General features: G+C 39.4%; 1 long non-coding RNA gene and 1 other non-coding gene across 2 annotated transcripts in view; one reads left to right on the forward strand and one right to left on the reverse strand.

The window, feature by feature from the left end:
* LOC141423332 (uncharacterized) overlaps positions 1-12,630 on the forward strand; it is a 35,469-nt gene extending 22,839 nt beyond the window's left edge. Inside the window, exons 5-9 of the long non-coding RNA XR_012448111.1 lie at positions 2,284-2,335; positions 5,529-5,643; positions 5,725-5,912; positions 6,587-7,462; positions 10,656-12,630. This is a non-coding gene — a long non-coding RNA (uncharacterized lncRNA). The remainder of the gene's footprint in view (positions 1-2,283; positions 2,336-5,528; positions 5,644-5,724; positions 5,913-6,586; positions 7,463-10,655) is intronic.
* Positions 12,631-16,561: 3,931 nt separating this feature from the next.
* Positions 16,562-16,770, reverse strand: LOC141423669 (small nucleolar RNA SNORA73 family). Its single transcript, XR_012448498.1, has one exon. It is a non-coding gene; the product is annotated as a small nucleolar RNA SNORA73 family (small nucleolar RNA).
* Positions 16,771-18,862: the final 2,092 nt, after the last annotated feature.

Consider the following 18,862-nt stretch of genomic DNA (forward strand, 5'->3'; position numbering starts at 1 on the left):
TCCTGTAGCTTGTGTACCCCACTTTGGATTCCCTCGGGCATCTACCTCCCTTTCCCCTGTCAGGAGCCACTTCATTTCCTCAGAACACTCTTTTCGTCCTGTGAAGTAGAGATGGGTATAACAGTTGGCCTTTTGTCTTTAGCTCATCCAGTCATTTGCTGTTTTCCCCAGAGTGATGTAAGAATAGGAATGTAGATCTGTAGATGGCTGTCCATCCTGTGGTGGCACTGTGACCAGCTGTCATTAATGCCTGGTATTGCAGTCACCAGATCTGCTCTGGCCCCAGCTTTGCCCAAGACCAGTCCTTCAGTCATCTCTCGCATTCTGTAAATGATCACAGCCTCTTCAAATGGCCTATTCAGTGTGAATGATTCTGGTGGTATAACAGAAGAAACAGGGAAGGGCATGAAATCTTGATATGTGGGCATAATGTCTGGGAAGGAAACAAGAGTCTTCTGCACAGGCCAGGTGTCCTGCCCCCTGCCTACTTCTCCCTGACCATACAGGGTAGCATTTCTTTTCTCTTTGCAGGTTAATTCTGCTGTATTTGTTTATATCTATATCTTTTTTTCCCTTCTTGACCCTGAGGACAAGGGCCAAGTCTGGTTCTTGTTTAGTTCCAGGGACTAGCATAGGGCTTGTCACATTGAAGGTGATCTGTGTGACTGTAGAAGGTCAGGCCACTCTCTGATTACAAGTGATGCTATAAGGGGCTGGCCTGGCTTGGAACCCCACCCAAAAGTATGAGATCCATCTTGTCACTATGGACCTTTTCTCTCTACTTTTTCCTACTTCTATTCTTCCTAAGAAAATAGAACCAGGTTTTATGTACCTCTGATTGGGCCATTATTCTTAGTATTTGTAGTCTAGAGGCCTCTCCCTGGTTTAGGAATTGGTATTTCTTAGATAAATTTATTGTATTTGAAACTGTTTTATTTTCTGCCCCTCTGTACTGATGGTATAGTAGACAAAAGAAAAATATCCATATTTAAACTCCCCAGGACCTCTAGAAATAAAAGTTTCCAATTAGCATTCTTTCCTTTGCAGCCTAAGTTTGTGATTAAAGAGCTTCATTGGGTTAGGAAAGTTTTAGAATTAAAACTGAGTACCTACAGAAACCCAGGGGCAAGACCTTATGAATAGAGGCCAGAAAGGGAAACAGGAAAAGCAGATGGAGCCAGTGAAAAGTGTGGGGATGGGAGGGGAGGGAGAGATGAGGCAAGGAAGGACAAAAATAGCCTACTGAGATAATTTGCTCTTTCTTAAGTGGAGTTTGTGCTGAGTTCCACAGAGGCTATGTGGTCTGAGAATCAGGAAATTCCAGGAGGCTCGCTTTTGTTCCTGCTTTGTAAAATGCCACTGAATAAATCAACAGATTTATTTGTAACTCCTTCCTCTAAAATTAGATGTGCTCCAAAATATCATATTTAAATCAACTGTGTAGGATATCAGAGATCAGTATGGAGCAACTGAATATAACTGGACTGTGTGTCTGAAGCTAGAAATGTGTGCCCTGTCCACATCACAGGTTTACAACCAACACGTATAGTCTACTGCTGTTCTGCATTGCATTGTGCTCTCTCATATCCGTGCCTCAGTGTATACCATTCTCTTTGCCTGCAATAATCTTCCCCCTTGGATTAGGTCAGTTCCTTGGAAGCAGAGATGAAGACAGGGATTCATGTGATTTATTAAGGGGGTAGTCTCAGGGAGTGTTTGGGATGGAAGCAATTCAGGTACGGACAACAGCTAAGGGAGAATGTGATGTCAGTTGATCCCTTAGGGAGCTCTGGAATGTGAACTGTATCATATTTTTGTCCCACTTTGAGCCAGGGACCTCAGTAACCTGACAACAGCCAGTCATTGGAGATAAGATGCTCCTGTAGATGAGGACTATATCATTCCAACTGAGGTATTCTCCACTGGCCAGGGATAATTGGGGGCAAGTGTGAGTCATAGCAGCCAGCACTTGTTGCAGGGACAATGGGTCCACTGCCCTCATAAAGGAGATCTGTGTTGACATTGGCAGTATCCCAAACAACTCTGCTCTTCACTTCATTAATGTTTATTCACTGGCATTTTTAGGACTTGGTTTTGGTCACACATTCTTTGATCATTTCTATGCTCTTTAGCTTGTTAAGTGTCCATCCTCTTTGTAACAAGATGTTTGGACTTATCCTTAGCTCATCGCACTGTACATTAACGGGGAGACATGAGTATCTTGTCTTTATTCATCTTCCTGGTGGCCTGGGATTGATCACCTTTTCTGTCTCTATCCACCAGGTGCATCACAGCCTGTACAACATAATGTGTCCTGTCAAATTGTTTCAGATGGGTAAGTCAAACGCTGAATCCTTCCCTACTTTGCTGTGTGATCAGTCATTCACCCAACTTTTGTGAGACTAAATCCCACTTCTCTTAGTAGGGAATAATACTTGTCCAGTGGTCTCTTAGTGTTGTTGAGAAGGTTGAGCCACAGGCATGATGTGAAAGCCAGAGCTTGCTTTATTTCTCTTATCCTGTGCAAGAGTCTCTCTGACAACATCCATGGAAAGCAGTGTGCAGACTGGATGCAAATGCCCCTTGGCCCAGCCCTGTGCTTGGCACTTTGGACAGTTCCAACAGCTTTTTTTTTTTCCCTTATTGGGTTGAAATCTCTCTATCAGTAACTTCTCTTCTTGAGTCTTATTTTGCTCCTAGGAGCCACTTGGAACAAGCTTGCTCTGCATTTCACATGACAGTCCTTATGGATTGATTATTTTAGGGAATGTTGCTGTCTTGTCTGCTGTTCTCACCTCTTGCTGACAGTTGAAGCTAAGCCTTTGAAGTTCTAGTCTTGCTTGTCTTCCTTCCTCAGTTGTCATCAGCTCCCTCTGTTATCCAGAGGAGATGAAAAGAGTTAGAAGCTCAGGTTTTAAAAGTTCCTAGGAGAGTGGTCCTCAGGGAGGTCTTTTGAGGACATGGGTAGAATCTTGTCTCTGGTTTTTCTAATCCTTCCAACTCAAAGGAAGATGCTGAGAGGAGACTTGCATGCTCCAACTTTTCCTTAATGACACTTTGATGACAAATGATATTTCACTCTTCTGGCTACAATGTTATTATGTTACGGTGATAAGAAGACAACACTAGGGGGTCCTAGTTGTAGTCACCATTAGTTAGTGTTACTCATAGGGAAATCTCTGTTCTGGAGGAGGACATGGCAATTCTCAGGGGGCAAGAAGAGAAAAGACAGATATGGACAGAACAAACAGATACCAATGGGCCAAAACTAACAAGAAGCATTTGTAGTTTGCATGGGGTTATGAGGGGGAAAGAGTGTCAAGGATGACTCTGTCATGTTGGGGAAGGAGGAAGATCCTGAAAGTGGGAGAGAGGAGCAGTATGGGAGGTAGAAGGAAAAAAGGAGACTGTAGAATCCTAGGAGTCCAGCAGGGGACCCAGAGGAAGGCAAGAGGCCTCAATCCTGCTGAGGTTCCAAGTGAGGTGAAGACTGAAAATGTCCTGGGGCACTTTAGCAACAGAGATGTTACCCAATGATCACTGTATCTTTTTAAAACTCTTGTAAGAGTAGAAGAGAGTGGAGTGAATTGAGGATTGGAGTGGGAGGGGAGCATATGGAGACTACAAGGATGGATAATTTTTTGGAAAACTTTGGGTCTGAGGAGGAGGAAAGAAGGCTATAACTGCAGGAAATTGGGGGTGGAGGGAAGATATTTTTAAGGTGGAGAAGGGTTGAGTCTGTTTAAATGTTTTAGGGAGATGTAATTCAAAGAGTTGACTACATAGGAGAGAGATGGAGCAGTAATACCCTCAAGGAACATCAGGGAAGAGTTCCAGGGACTGTACTTGGTTGAGGAGCGACACTATTTCAAATGTCACAGCAAGGGTATGCATTACTGTGGAGACTACACTCTTATTACTGATCCAGCTGATAATCCATCCCCATCACCACCACTGTCCACAATATCTGCTACAAACTTTTCTCTAGACTTCAGTTCTAGGCATGTAAGATGGGGAAAAATTGGGAAAGGGTTTGAGGAGGTTTTCCTGGTGAGTGGGACTAACCTTACTGCCTCTTCCTGATGGCATCTGATCAGGCATGGCATTCATGCTGTTAGCCCCCTGTACACTTATTCCTTCAACTTGACTTCCCTGGATCACATCCTACTGACCCAGAGCCCTAACTTCCCAGGGATCAATTGGATAAGCTGCAACTGTAGGGTGTATTATGGTCTCACTGTCCCTGGTGGGGTCCAGGTTTGGCTGTGTCTGGGTCCAGTGACCATTCTCTGTGCTCTTAGTCAATGTTATTTTTCTTATAGATGAAGTCACTCTATCCATGTGCATAATTTATAGAGGGGCTTAAATTCATCTGCCTTACCTCTGCTAAGTGATTCTAGTGCTGTTTAACCTAAATTTAGCATGACTAGATAGATTCTGTATGTGTTAATAAAATGCTGACCATTGTATCACATTAAGAAATCCAAGAAGAAAATTTAAAATACAAATTAGCTAAGAACCTTAATATGCTCTCATGTGCCTTTCTGAAGGCCTTGTGACAGAAGCACACACTTGTTTTTAAGCACTGGGAAGCAGAAAGTCAATAAACATTCAAATCCCATGCCACCCTATACTCATCCAACCCAATGATGATGAAATACACAGTGACAAGAGCAATAAGAAAAATAATAACATTGGTAGCTTCATAAATAAAAGACTTGGCTTTCCACTGATGTTTTATTTTCGTAAATGCCCCTGGAAATTTAAGTATAGTAAGGAAACATTATCCTGAGATAATGTTCGATTTCTCTTAACGTAAGCTCTTAAACCTTGGCTATGTGCAGTTTTCAGTGTGGGACGAATTAAGGTGAACAATTCCTTTGGAGCAGACTGTGGCAGATTTATTTTAAATAGCCTGGGTTTAGTGCCTTGGGTTCAGGGAACAGGTGGGTAGAATGTTAGCAGAACCACAGAGGCAGAGAATCCTAGAACCCCGTGGTTTCACATCTAAAAATGGGGAGGCTCTCCTCTGCCCATGATGCTACAACTTGCCAAGCTCAGAATTGCCAGAATTGGGTGTGGAAACTGAGGGTTCACCTGTCTCTATGGTCGGTCTCATGGTGTCCTTGTAGTTTTATTTCCTCTTCTTACCCTACTGCAGCAATTGCTCTGGCATTCACTTAGATCCCTGGGCTATGTAATCAGCACCCAGACTGAATAACAAAGGAATTCTTGCTAGCTCCACCTGGTCAAAAGCCCTGGTACTTTGAAGACATACAATGATAAATGTTGAAGGGGAAGCAGCTTCCACAAGAGATTTTTTAATCTCCTTTCACTCCTCAGTCTTTAGGCAAATGCTCCATTCCCCAGAAGGTCTGGCTAATTGGAGGAGAAGGCAGTAGATGATGTCTACGTATCTTCTTAGACTTACAGCAGGGTTTCTTGAACTTTACTATGCATCAGAATAACCTGGGGCTTGTTTAAATACAGACTACTAGAATCCATCCTAAGAATTTCTGATTCTGTAGGTCTGAGGGGCCCAGGAATTTGAATTTACAACTAGGCCCATGTGGTGGTGTTGATTCGGAGACTATTGTATGAGAACCAGTGACTGAATTCTCTTGATCCAGAAACTGGATGGTGGTAAGTCAACAGATGTATCTTTCTGCACTTATGGGCTCAAACCAGGACAGAAATCATTTATGTTCTTGTTTCTTTATATAGGGGCCTCTGCAGAGTGGCTGAAGAATATTATGTGGTTTCATTATGACTTCAGAGTCTGGTTCTAGCTACCCCAGAGCCCTCTAGGTTTGGAAAGACACAGGTAGTTTCTTCCATATCCTGGCCTCTGAGTTCAAATCTTTTAACTGGAGAGAAGAACTGCCACCTTTCTGGGAGCTTGAAGTAGAAAGGTAAGCCTGTGAAGGCCTTTGTGGCACCCACACATCTGGGTTTGCATTTGCTGTGGTGAAAAACTCAATACCAATGGTGAGGGGTGAACGCAATTCCACTCTACATTCTGTAGAAGACTGAAGGGCAGAGACCTTGTGACCAACCTCAGGGCTCTCTAGAGCCTGCTGTCAATGTATTGGCACAGCAACGAGGCATTTGGGAGGCCAGCAGCAAGACAGGGAAGTGGAAGAATAGAGGTGTGTGTGTGTGTGTGTGTATGGCTGTTTCAGGAATGATAGAGCAGAGATGAAGGAAAGCAAAGGAGTAGGGGAGGAGAAGAGGGAAGTGTAAGGGTTTTCTTCTCAGTCCAAGAATTCTGGATCCTAATTTGAGCTCCTTTCTAACCTTTTACAAATGTCACATTAGAATCTTCACTTGCCTTTAGAATGCAATGCCAACCCCACCCAAATTAAAGCTGAACAGCAGGTGTTTCATAGGATCATGTGTTCTAAACATCCTTGCTTGCATTATGCTTTTCATAAAAGTTGGAAATTACAAATCTTACAGTTTTCAAGCCATTGTCCTGCTTCTCTTCATCAATCTAGTCTGAAACCTTTATAATGCCTGTTGTCTTTGTTTCAACTACTTCTATTGCTTCATTTCACATTCTTTCTCTTGTTCTTTGTTCCTTTAGGAAGAATTGCACAACTCTGTTTGTCTTCCCAGCTTTTGGCATTCAAGAGTGGACCATGCAGGCAGTCACAGGATACATGGCTGAGGTCCAAGAGCAACTTTTCCACAGGTGATTGTATCTTAAGTTATGGGGGCCCTGCTTCTCTTCTCTTCTGCTCAGTGTAGAGGATACAGAGTGGAAGTACACATAGGTGCTGCCAGAGTGAAGAAATAGAGTGAGCAGCCCCCAAGATCAAGAACACAACATGACCAGCATCCAGAATCTCCTTAGTGCCCCTTTCAGTAAGGGAATTACTGCTGTGCTGACTTGTAATGTCATTAATTAATTTGAACTGTTTTTAAACTTTGTACAAATATAATTATTCAGTAAATACTATTCTGTGTCCGGCTAGTTTTTCTCCATATCATGTTTGTGAAGTTTGTTTCTGATGTTACATAAGAAATATCCTTCTGATTGTTCTTTCTCTCTCTGTATAATGAATACATCCCATTTTATGCATGCTACTCCTGATGGATATCTGGGTGTTTTCAATTTGAGGTTATTACAAATTTTGCTGTGAATAACATTCATTTATGTGCATTTTGGTAAACACACATTTTCTTTCTGCTGGATTTAGACTTGGCAGTGAAGTTGCTGTTTCATAAATTGGCATATGTCCAGCTTTAGTTGATACTTCTGAACTATTTGTAAAGTTGCTTTACAAATTCATTTGCCCACATGAGAAGTTCAAAAGTTCAGGTTTCTCCATATCCCTGCCCATGCTTGTTATTTTAATTTTAGTCATTCTGGTGGATGTGTGTTGATAGAAGATTTTTGATCTAATTTATATTTCTTCATTTTGAAATATGCTCGCAGGTATCTTGATTACCACTTTGGGTAAGTACTTGTTGAATATTTTGCTTTTAAAATGAGGCTATCTGCCTATTTATTGCCTTGTGGAAGTTCTTTAAAATTGGTATGAGTTCTCTGATGGGTGATCTAGAGCAAAAGTTTTCTTCTGGGTGACAGCTTCTTTCCTCTTTCTTCACCAGACTCTTTACAATTGTGAGCTTCATACCTTAAATTTCAGCTCAAATAAAATAGCAACTGTTTGGTGAGTTTCCCCCTTTTTCCTTCTCTTTGGAGTTGTTGCCTAACATACAACTATTTTTTCCCTCATCCTAACCAAGTTTTTTTACTATCTTTGCTTCTTTTTATTTTCTTACAAAATTGTAACAGATTTCTAATGGTTCTATTAACCACCTTTGCCAAAGAAAAATGGCACAAGATAAAGTTAAGAGGTAAGGAAGACTTTATTCAAGACTATTGCATTAAGAGAGAAAGATTGAACTCAACTTCACTAAAACCAAATGTAGGAGAGTTTTTAAGACTGGGGTGAGCTAGTGGAAAAGTACTAAGGACATTAGGAAGAAGTTGGCCAATGTGATTAGACCATCTGTGTTTGCTAATTGGTGCTTATGAGAATTAGTCTCCTACCTTCCCACAGAGACTAGGAAATAGGGGCCCTAGTTTTCTTGTGATTACATTTTTAATGGATGGCACTCAGGTCACTGAGAAAGACATTTCTGGATTGTAAAATTGGCAGGCAAATAGCTAGGAGATTTACATTGCAAAGGGGCAGAGAAAGAATTTATAATTACAAGTTTTCTAAAGTAAATGCTCAGAAAAAGGAGCCCAAAGTCTATAGTTAGAAAGCAACCTGTGCAAAAGGTTGCTTTAGTCACACTCCATCTTAACCACCAAATGAGCTGTAAACTCAGGCTATATTGATGTGTCATCATACTCTTATACAGGCTCCTCTGTGTCTGTGTCCTGCCATTTGGGAGGAATGGTGGATCACCATGAGCATTTGGAGAATGATTGCAGCTTGTGCACTGACAAGGCATGTATGTGGGGCCGGGCTCATGGTTTTCCCCATTTCTCAAAAAACTCTGCCTGTGGCAACAGTCACTGTTTATGGTTTTCCCTCATTTCTCTTTGAAGATATGGAAGCCAAGAAATAGGGCAGAGACAAGAAAGCCAAATCCTAAGAAAGAATTGTACATTACTTACCAGCTTTTGCTGTCCTGCTTTCTGAAAAGGCAAAGGAAAGGGTCATCATGCAATTACTTACAATTATTGATTTTTTAATATGAAAAACTATTTTACATTATCTAAGCATTTTAATACTTATACTTAATTCTCTCAGTGTTTTAAGTACAATACGTGAGACAAAGGCATTCTTATTTTAAAGGTGAGGAAACTGAGGCTGAGGAAGGTTAACTTCAAATTATCACAGGATGTAAGTGTCAGATAGTGGGGGTAATATGAATCACAGTCTGGGTGAGGGTGGGACAAGACAAATGAGCCCAGGAAATTTCAAAGTTATTAGACCACCAGCTGGATGACTTTCCGAGAAGACAGGCATATCAGATGCTCAGAGAGTGACCCTCCTAGACTTCTGAGTAGCAGCCCAGCTGCCCTTCAAGGGCTGATAGTTGTATTCCCCCTAACTCTGTTTAACAAAATTTTGAGGCTTTTCCTCACATGTAAACTACTTGTATCACCAAGGTCATGCAAACCACCTGCTGGCACCAAGGTCAGCCAATGTTGGGCAAAGGGGCAATCAGGTCTTACATTTGTTCTCTGAAGGTCAAGGATGTAGGTATGGGTCCCTTCAGTATCTCCCAAATGACAAGGAAAAGCTAAGCTTCCTTACTTCCTGCTCCACTGAACACACAGAACTCAATGAAAAGTCATAACACATTTAAGTGTCTGAAATTAAATCTGGAGTTGAAGCAGCAGCATCTTATTACTTTTAATCAGTGCAGTGCATGAAGCCCTTTTGGAGAAATCATTATTTTACCTCTACACATGGAAGGCATAGCTACCTTCTTATTTCTCTGGTCTCTGGAAAATGACAGGGGACTTTTCACTCCACCTGTCCATCAGACTTGGTAGCTGCCTTCAACTTCTGCCATGGTCAAGTCGGGGATAGATTTAACTCTTTAGGGCTGCTTCCTTAGGGTGTTATTTTGCATGGCTCTCAGATGTACTTTTCTTAATAAAGGGACAAGAAGCTCAGGGATTAGTAACTATAGTTACCATTTATTAAGGCGTTTCTTTGTCAGTTAAGGTTTTTAGTAGCACACAATCAAAACTGGCTTGAACAGAAGGGCAATTTATTAAGGGATATTAGTCTGTGCACCAAATCTATAGCAAAGCTAAAGAGTAGGGTCTGAAAGCTGTGCAGTCAGAAAAAATTCCCAAAACCTCACTGCTGAATTGGAGGTAATGGGGACATCACAGTTGCCATCCTTGGGCACATCACCACAGATTGAACTGCTAATGCTGAGTTAATTTTCCCTGCAATGACAATGCAAGGTAAATATGATTATCTTTATTTTACAGGTGTGGTAACTGAGGTTTAGTGATTAGCTAGCTTGTCTCCCAAATTAGCTGGAAGTGCATTGCAAATTCTCCTAGGCTCAGTGGTGTGTTGGTTTTGCTCAGCTAATCACAGTACCTAGTATAGTTCCTGGTTCATAGTAGGCTTTAAATAGTTTTTTGAAAGGAATAAATGGAGACAATGTACATATGTTTAGAGGTTGTTTTGTTTGTTAAACTTGAGCACTATCTACTCCCCTTTCCCTTTTGCAAACCTTCCTTTGGTTCCATATCCTATGTCTATGTTCAAAGGGTTAGGCAAGTGACTCAGGCTGAGACAGTTATAATATTATATCCTTCTGCCTATGATGATTGGTCCCAAACTAGGAAGAATGTAGGTTTGACCAGATGTCCCAGTGTCAAGTGAAAAATCTCAGGGCAATATAAATGAAGAAAGGCATTGTGCAGAGAAAAGTAAAGTGAGGATTTGCAATTCAATTTTCTCACGTTATTAATATTGGCCCTTTTATAAGCAAGTGGTATTGCTTTATCCATGAAAGACAGGGTGAAAATGGTGTCTTGTCTCAGGAAGGGTGTTTTATTTTAGATGTCATCTTTAATGCATCATTGGATGTTTATACTTCAAGAAATATTTCAGAACTGACCAAAGTGTATGCAATCCTTCTCTCTTTGTTCTTTGCAGGCCCCCCCACATTTTACCTCATCTTTATTTGAATGAACTTTTTAAAGCTGTGGTTTCTCCATACAAATCCAGACGCAGTAAGTATCTATGGGATACTTTGGTAGGATCATTGCTGCCCAAGGTGATGGTGGATGGAGAAGAGTAGCCTTTAAGGTACATGATGAACATTCTGGCAGGGATGGCAGGCTTCAGCCTGGGCGTCTATGGGAGCCCTTCCATTGGAAGCCATCTATTTCATGGAGCTCTTCCATGATCATCCAAATGTTTGATAATTTTCTAGGACAACTCATGGAACTTACTGAAGGTATATTATGATTAGAGCTTTATTATAATGAATACAACCCAGGAATAACCAAGTGGAAAAGATGCATAGGGTAAGGTTGGGTCAGGGAGGGGCACATTGAGCCTCAATGCCCTCTCCTCCTGGAATCTTCCTGCACATCAATGTGCTAACCAACATGAAAACTCCACTAAACTCAGAATCCAAAGATTTTATTGGGGTTTCATCTCATGGCATCAGAGATTAGCTCCTTGGCCACATGATCAAAGTCAATTTCTAGTCTCCCTATTTTTCCTACAGATTGGGATGACTCAAAGCTCTAGCCCTCTAATTATGTGATTAGCTTTTTTTGGTGCCCAGCTTCATTCTGAAGTTAAATAGGGGCACCTGCCATATGGCCAGCTCATTAGCATAATCAGGAAACTCTTATCACTAAGGAAGTCCCAAGAAGTTTTGACATTCTATGCCAGGAACTGGGGACAAAGATCAGATATATTTACTGTTACTACAGTTTTAGTTTGGTGGGGGAGATTCAAACTAAAACAGAAGGTTTTTATGCCCACATTCAGTACTTGTTAAAACAAATATTTTGTTAACTATAGTTATAGTCAACAGTCAGGACTGAGATCCAGGCCCAGGAAGGTTTCAGAGCCCTGTTGATGTTAACTAGCAAAGGGTCCAACTAATCTCCATTGATAGGGGAACTCCACTCCCATCTCATAGGACTCGCAGGTCCTCCCCTTTCCAGTACATTTCAGAGGCTTTGGAATGCCCTGGCTCTATCCATCCTATGATGTAGCTGAGCTTTCTTTATCTCTGTAATTGTAGAACCTGCTTCTGATCCCACTTTCCTGCCCCATCTGCCTCTGTACTTCTTATTCAATCCTTTTACCTTAGAAGCTTTGATAAAATCAGTTTCAATTTTTCAGGCTCATGTATGCTTCCACATTTGGCTGGAGACTTTCTTGATCATGTCTTCCACCTTCCCCAGATATCCAACCTTTGTGCCACTGTCCTCCCTGGGCTGCTGGCCTCTTTTCTTTCTGTCCTATGAGGTGAACAGCTTGCTGCTCTACCCCATCATTGCTTGCATTAATAACTTTGTTTTTCATAATGAGGCTTAATTGTAAGTTTTATTGACAGACTTATGTTATGCCACAGGAACCCATCTTGAATCAATTAGAATCAATTAATCACACTGTGATTAACTTTAATTGTGGGATGTTTCTAACACTCAGCAAATAACCATTCACATATGTATCAATTAATATTTTACCCCCCTTTGTTGACAAATGATCTATTGTACTTAACATTAATTAAATGTTAGCATGGTCCCAATTAACATTATATTAACAATAAAAGATGTCTTGATTGTCAATATCAAGCAAAATCTGTGATAATATATCATTACAATGTGCAACATATGTTGTTTAAATTTTAGGTGGCCTAACCTCTTGCACAAATAGTGGATGACCCAGTCAAAATGTGAAGCCATATTTAAAGCTATTACAAATCTTGGGAATTTTGTCTTTCATTTAAGATAAGCAGGGAAAAGGAAATTTTGTCCATCTAGAAAGAGTGACCTATCTTTCTCTGCATTTTGCTGAATTCATATTTAATGTTTCTTGTTAATCATTATTTCAAATAGTTTATTTCAGTAAGTATTTCACATTATCTTTATCTACTTGTTCACAGTCTCCTCAATTTTTTTGTTATTTACCTAGCTATTGCATTATAAATTGCGAACTGCATCCTTTGCTTCTCATTCTTTTTTTTTTTTATATACATCCAATTAGGGTAGGTGGACATGTTTTAGTTGTGAATGTTGTTTATCCATGCCTTCATTGTCAAGCATTGTTTTCAACTCTTTGCTTTTACAAGCAATGCAGGGGTGAATATTGTTTGTGTACTAGTATTTGGGTACCTGCATGAAATATATTCCTAGGAAGGCAATTATTGAGTCAGAAGATAATTACAAACTGCACTGCAGAATTGGCCATATTTGTATAGGAAGAGGTAGAAGTCTGGAGATGTGAAGCAATTTTTCAGGGTCAAGTTTGTGATAAGGCTTCATGTTAGATCATCTGAATCTTAAAATGTTCATTTCACAATGTGCTACCATCTCAGTTTCCCTGAGTTCTCTGGAATTTTCTAAGTAAAAGGTTTCTAACATGACAGTTTAATTGTATTCTGTCTTGGGCTCACCTTGTTCAGGTTACTTTAAGAGTCAACATTCAATATGTAAGTTGTCACTGACAAGACATATATGCCACTATTATCAGGCAGTGGCATTGGAAAAATGGGAACATAAGCCCCAATTCTTCTATTCAAAAGCATCTGCCTTTGGTATTGGGCAAAGGTCTATAGAACCAGCCAAATATTTTGGAATAGGTGACAGAAACATAATAATTATTAACCTGTTTTATCACAGTTTCTCTTACAGAGAGGGGAAAACACTACTTTGATGATCAAAATCTTAACTCCCATATTAATGTTTTTAAGTAAGCTTCCCTTGGTTGGTGTGGATGTGTGTGTTTTTTTTTTATTTTATTTCCCCTTAATTTTATCTTTCTTTCTTTTTTTTTTCTTTTACTCATATGTGCATACAATGTTTGGGTCATTTCTCCCCCCTTCCCCCATCCCCTCCCTTTCCCCCCTGCACCCTTCCTGTCCGCCCCCCCACCCCGTCACTACCAGGCAGAAACTATTTTGCCCTTATCTCTAATTTTGTTGAAGAGAGAGTATAAGCAATAATAGGAAGGACCAAGGGTTTTGCTAGTTGAGATAAGGATAGCTATACAGGGAGTTTACTCACATTGCTTTCCTGTACATATGTGTTACATTCTAAATTAATTGTTCTCGAACTAACCTTTTCTCTAGCCCCTGGTCCCCTTCTTCTATTGGCCTCTGTTGCTTTAAAGTTTCTGCATTAGTTTCTCTGTATTGAGGACATCAAATGATATCTTGTTTTTTTGGGGTTTCTTGTCTATCCTCATACCTCCCTTGTGTGCTCTCGTCTCATCATGTGATCAAAGTCCAATCTCCTTGTGTTTGCCCTTGATCTAAAAACTCTGCATATGAGGGAGAACATATGATTTTTGGTCTTTTGGGCTAGGCTAACCTCGCTCAGGATGATGTTCTCCAATTCCATCCATTTACCTGCAAATGACAAGATTTCATTCTTCATGGCTGAGTAGTATTCAATTATGTATAAATACCATATTTTCTTAATCCATTCATCAATAGTGGGGCATCTAGACTGTTTCCTTAACTTGGCTATTGTGAATAGTGCTGCAATAAACATGGGTGTGTGAGTGGCTTTGGAGTAACCTGTGTCGCATTCCTTTGGGTATATCCTCAAGAGTGGGATTGCTGGATCATATGGCAGATATATGTTTATATTTTTAAGAAGCCTCCAAATTTTTTTTCAGAGTGGTTGTACTAGTTTGCATTCCCACAAGCAGTGTATAAGGGTTCCTTTTTCCGGTGTGAATGTGTTTTGTTGAGAGATAAATAGTGATACAAATCTTCTAATCTCCTTGGTAATCTTTGGAACTTTATATTTCTTTTTGGGCACTGGGAGGAGGTTTGGCTGCTACAGTGTCATCTCTTGATGCATTATTCTCCCACCTTATCTCCACTGCTTCTGTTCACATTAACCTTAAAGGTTAATTGAGCAACTACTGAACTCAATCACTGGATTCACAGCCCTGTCATTACAATACAAGACAGGGGTTAGTGGGCAACTCCTTTGAGTGCTGAGCTAAGTGTTGTGCATGGCCAGAGAAGAGAGCTGCCAAGTCAGGGAGAGCGAGTGGTGAGCAAAGAGGTGTCAGTGGAGCTGGATTTGAACAGATGTGCAGGAGTTGGTCAGGCAGAAGAAGGAAGGTGTCATAAGGACAAGAGACAGCAGATCCCTTCTTCTTCCTGTACTCACTCACATCCCACCCCCTTTCCTTCTACCCCCACAGTAGCCATGTCCAGAAATAATCCAGCATCCCTGAGGGATGTGGAACAAATGTTCAACATTGCACAGTGCTAAGCATACCCCTCTAGTACTTGTGCCTGTGAAATGCATTTCACGCCTCATCTGTTCCCTAAATGAGATGTGAAAGCAGTTTACACCTCGTTTACATTTGTGCTATTTTACGGAACAGCATAGATACAGCTCCATCCAAAGTAATGAAATGAGGTCAGTCACCCCCTTTTCTCTTTGGACTGAATCCACACAGCTCTTTAGATCCTCCCAGGCAACCAGGAATCTATGAAGTGGAGGCCTGGAAGACTGGTGTAGGGAGAGCTGGCATTAGGTTCCTTTTATGTGAAGGAAATGACCTTTCTTCTAAGCCAACAGTACTGTACTGAAGTATAATTTACTTAAATAAAATGTAGAAATAGTAAGTTTGCAGCTAGAAGAATTTTAACTTTTTCATATACCTGTGTATCCCACATGCAGATTAAAGTATAGAACATTTCTCTCACCTCTGAAAATTCCCTCATGCCCCACTTCAGTCAAGAGACCCCTCCTCAAAGATTACACCATTCTGACTTCTATCTCTCCAGATAAATTATGCCTATTGTAGAATGACATGTACACGAAAACAAATAGTGTGTCCTTTTTCATATCTGGCTTCTTTTGCTCAAATGGAGTCTGTGAGAACCATGTAGGTTCCTGTATGCTCAGTAGCTTATCTCTTTGAATGGCTCACTAGTATTCCATTGCATGGAAAAAACAGTTTAGTCATTTTCCTGTTGATAGATATTTGGTTTTTATCTGTTTTCATATATTATAAATAAAACTGCTGTGAATATTCTTAAACAAGGTTTTAGGAACTTAGAGACTCTTGGGAACATAGGTAGGAGTAAAACTTCTGAATTGTAGTATGCATGTATTTAAATTTTATTTAAAAATCTACCAAATAGTTCTCCAAAGCGATTACACATTTTACACTCCCACTAGTAGTGTATGAAAATGTTGGCTACTTTTCTTGGTTAAAAGTAATTCAATTAGTTTGAAAATTCAATTAGTTTGTAAAGTAGCACAAATCCATTCAAAGACTATAAGCTAGAAAGCAAGATTGAGGATTTTGGAAGAGACCTAAAATCTCAAAAGATTTCCTATGCATGGATCTTTATTGGCCCAAATATCTCTTGAATGTCTTGCTGTTGCTTAAAACTCACAATACTTAAAAATGTGCAACATCCTTTATTTCCTCCAAATTAAATGTGATACAATCTCACATGTGTAAATTCAGGGCACTAAGAGCCACTCCCCCATTGTGCACAGGTCAGCCATTTGCCTGTCTTCCTAAAAGTAGACTGATAATGTTTCTAGCAAACTAGCAAATGTTATGTGTTACTTCTGTTTTTAACTTTTTAACTTCAATACTTAATAGAATACAGCATTTTGTTCATTTGTTTCTTAATGTTTGCTTTCTTTTTCTTAGTGAATTGAATCTTCATGTCTTTTGCCCATCCTCTCTGGTGGTTTCATTTTTCTCTGTCGATATTTAGATTGCTTCACTTTCAGTATTACTTGTCATATGCTGCACATATTCCTTTCATTTTATTTATCATTTTAAAAATAAAAGTGACTTTTATCATTATTTTACATTTTTTCACCCTACATTGTTTCCTGTATGGTTTAGGTTTATCTCTTCAGTCATTATTCTCAGGACTCTGAGAAGTTGTAGGAATATGCTGGTGCAGACTCAACATTTGGCTTCCTTTTCAGTGTTATGGAAAGGGACTGTACTTCTTTGGGGAGACACTTACGCTGCCCTAAGCCACTTGGCCATAACTTGGGGGAGTGACATCCCAGGCTAGTCAGATTGAAGACTTTTATTATTTTTGAAAATGCTACTTGCTCATTATAAAACTCATAAACAATGGAAAAAAGATCCTAGAATGATAAAAATTAATTCTGGCAAATTCGATATCTGAGAGATAATAGAAAAACTTAATCTGTTAATAAAATTCCGACTAAAATCACTTCAAACATCTCTCAAGCCTATATATAGATAACTCATTATGTTTGTAAGTAGAAGCATAGAAGAGTTGCTTTAAAAAATACACCATAAATTGTATTTGAAAAATGGTTACAGTTAAGAAAGTCATTTATTATAAAATTCATTGGTCTTAAAAGATTCCTTATCATGAAAGAGTTTGAAATGATAGGAAAAGCACATAATTTGATTTTGGAGTATATCTTTGGCAATCTTTCCTATAAAAGGGGAAAATATTATGAAGCACTCTTTTCCTATTCTGGACACTTTTGATTTGCTTAGTTATCTCAGAATGTTAATGGTAGGTCTTCTAATATTTGAAGACCTTTTCCTTAACTGTAGTTCCCACACTTGCCAATTTTCTACTTTTAAACAGATCATCAGCATTTCTTTCACCTTGACATTTCCATTTCATTTCTTTATTTTGATTTATTGCTTTTAATGTATATTTTATTATTCTAATAACATTTTTCATGAAGGGTTTATAGGCGTGGGGTTTCCTGAGTTCTTGCATATTTCAGAATCCTTCCCAGTTTCATTTCTTTTTGAAAAATGACTTGGCTAGGTATATAGTTATTGAGTTACACCTGTTACTAAGAACTTTATGGCTGTCACACCATTGTCTATTGGTGTTAAATGTTGCTTGGGATAAAGCTGAGATCAATAAGAAATGCACCAAAACCTTCTGCAACACACATGCACAAGCACATGTGTTCACATGCGTGTGTGCCCCCCACACAAATGCACACACACACACACACACCCCTGTATATGACATTCTCTTCTGTCTTAATGCTTACTTTATTCTTTCCTTTTTAAATCTATTTTAGCAGCTCCTTCAGAGACTACAACAGTTGTTTTTGACTTATCAAATAAATATTATTTGAAGCTTTTAGCCTCTTCATGGGCAATCTTAAACATTTTTAATTTCATGTAAACCATCAACTTAAATAAATTTTGTTGAATATCTTAATTCTTTCTCTATTTTAAACTATGTAAAGCACAATTATTACTATTATTACTATTTTATATGGAAAATACGCATTTAAATTGATATAAACACTTAACATCTTCTTCTTCTTCTTCTGGGGTTTGAACTCAGAGCATCTTGCTTATTAGACAGGTGCTCTAGGAAGCTTGAATCACACCTCCAGCCCTCTTTTGTTTTCATTATTTTTCAGATGTGGTTTTCTCCATTTTTCCTGGGGCCAGCCTTGGGCTGTGGGCCATCCTTCTACCTGTGCCTCCTGGGTACTTGGAATTGTAGGCATGCTCAGTTTTTTGCTTAAGATGGGACCTCTATAACTTTTTTCCCAGGCTGGCCTTGAACCACAATCCTCCAGATCTCTACTACCTGATTAGGTGGAATTACAGGCATGTACTGCTATGCCTGGCTATATGTAGCTTTATATTGTTCTTCATTTCTTTCTTCAGCACTAGGTTTTCATTTGGGGTCATTTTGCTTCTGTGTGTGATCCAAATTTGCTGCTTCACTTGGGAGGGAACTCTCACCCTGGTCTACACAAACCATAATAAAAACCAATGCTAGCATCTTTCCTTGTCCTTGAGTCCATTTCAGTACAGCGCAACAGGCCAGCCCAGCCTGCCCTAACAACTTCAAGTATATAAGCAATATTCTTCATGTTCTCTTTTTGTACATTTTATTTTACTTTTTAATTAGTATGCATTGATTGTATGAGGGGGTTTCATTGTGATAATTCTACAGATGTATCCAAGTGTACTTTGGATAAGTTCAATCATACTCATTTTTTATTAGTATAGTACAAAATAATGGATTTCAATTATGATATTTTCATATGTGCATATATTATAACTTGATCATATTTATTCCCTCTATTATCTTCTCTTATCCTCCTGCCTCTTTTTCCCCTTCCATATCACTAATATAATAGTCCTCCTTT

This window comes from Castor canadensis, chromosome 5 (assembly GCF_047511655.1).
Source record: "Castor canadensis chromosome 5, mCasCan1.hap1v2, whole genome shotgun sequence".
Taxonomy (NCBI): Eukaryota; Metazoa; Chordata; class Mammalia; order Rodentia; family Castoridae; genus Castor; species Castor canadensis.